This window comes from Chrysochloris asiatica, unplaced genomic scaffold (assembly GCF_000296735.1).
Source record: "Chrysochloris asiatica unplaced genomic scaffold, ChrAsi1.0 scaffold00390, whole genome shotgun sequence".
Classification (NCBI taxonomy): Eukaryota; Metazoa; Chordata; class Mammalia; order Afrosoricida; family Chrysochloridae; genus Chrysochloris; species Chrysochloris asiatica.
In genome coordinates this window covers 1876554-1878282 of record NW_006408908.1, presented here as the reverse complement: position 1 = coordinate 1878282, position 1729 = coordinate 1876554, and the positions used below count along the sequence as shown (strand labels likewise).

The 1729-nt window shown below is 36.1% G+C and overlaps 1 protein-coding gene across 1 annotated transcript in view; it reads left to right on the top strand.

The window, feature by feature from the left end:
• Nucleotides 1-1729, top strand: part of SPEF2 (sperm flagellar 2) — a 366767-nt gene that overhangs the window by 39266 nt on the left and 325772 nt on the right. The gene's annotated exons all lie outside the window — the stretch shown is intronic.

The following is a 1729-nucleotide window of genomic DNA, read 5'->3' as shown; positions in this document are numbered from 1 at the left end:
ACTAATATGATATGTTATCTTTATTCATTTTCAGGTGTTAAAGCAACTTTGCATTCATTCATGGAATAACTCACACTTGGTCTTGCTGTATATATATATAATTTTTTTTCCCTATATTGCTGGATTTGGTTAACTACTATTATTTGATGATTTTTTTCCATTAATATCCTTAGTGGTTTTTGTCTGCACTTTTCTACTTTTGTGACATCTTTTTCTTGGATTGTTGTAAGGGTAATACTGTCTGAATAGACTGAGTTGAGGTAATATTCCCTTCTCTTTCATTTTTGGACAAGTTTATAAAAGATTGGTAAAGTTACTAATTTTTCTTTACGTTCTTAGTAGAATTTACCAGTGAAGCCAACTGGACCTGGCTTTTCTTTCTGGGAAATTGCTAAATTACTGATTCAGTGTCTTTGTTTGTTATGGGCCTGTTAAGCTATCTATATTTCTTTTGGACAGTGGCTTTCGAGGAATGTTTTCCCTTCATCCATGTTGTCTAATCTGATGAAATAACAATTGTTCAGAGTACTCCTTAATCCTTCTTATTTCTGTAAGGTCAGCAGTGATGTCTCCTATTGACTTTAATAATTTGATTATCTACCTTTAGTTTGCTCAGTCTAGTTAAAGGTTTGCTAATTTTCTTTTTATCTCTTCAAGGTACTTTTTATTTCCTTGTTTTTTCTATATTGATTTTTTATTCACTATTTCATTTTTTTTTTTTTGCTCTAAGCATACCTTAATTTATAGGAAACATAAAGGATAATATTGCTCTAGTCACTTTTATAGTACTTTAGGTATATTAACTTGGTTAACTGTCAGAGCCACAGAGAACCTTTGTGTGAAATGAGAAAAGGGGTCACATCTGGATACACACAATCATGGAGACACAGGTGTTAGTAAACAAAGGAGCCTTTGTGCAAAGAAAAAGGGACCCTGTTTTTGGATGAAGCAACTCCATGTGAGGAAAACCAATTGGCAAGCTGAATACAAAGATTTCCATATTTTCATCTCCACCTCTGAGTAGGCATGTGCCCCGCATATCCCATGTCCAACAGCCTTGCATGCCAGCCACTGCAAAGGATGAACTTTTCATCCCTCTGAAAATGATTGAATTTCTTAACAGTGGGGGAGAAGAACCTACCTGTACTGAAAATCAAAATGCCATTCTTTTTCAGTTCTTGGGCACGTGTCTTAGAAATAAGGCAAAACCAAAAAGCCAAATGCACTGTTTTCAAGTCAATTCCAACTCATATTGTCATTGTTGTTTTTGTTGGTGTTGTTCGGTGCCATCGAGTTGGTACCAATTAATAGCTACCCTATGCACAATACAACAAGACACTACCTGGTCCTGGACCACAAACATTGATACATTTGAACCAATTGCTACTGCCACTGTGCCATTCCATCTAGTTGGGGGATCTTCCTCTTTTTTTTTTCAGACCCTTCACTTTACCAAATATGATATCTTTTTCCATGAACTGGTCCTTCCTTACAATGTGTCTGAAGTATGAAAGAGGAAGTCTGGCTTTCCTGGCTTCCAAGGAGCATTCTGGCTGTACTTCTTACAACACAGATTAATTTCTTCTGTTGGCAGTCTATGGGACTTCTAATATTCTCCTCCAACACCATAACTCAAATGCATCAATTTGTCAATGGTCTTCCTTATTTACTGTCCAACTGTCACATCCTAATGAGGTTATTGAAAATACCATGGCTTGAGTCAGGCGCA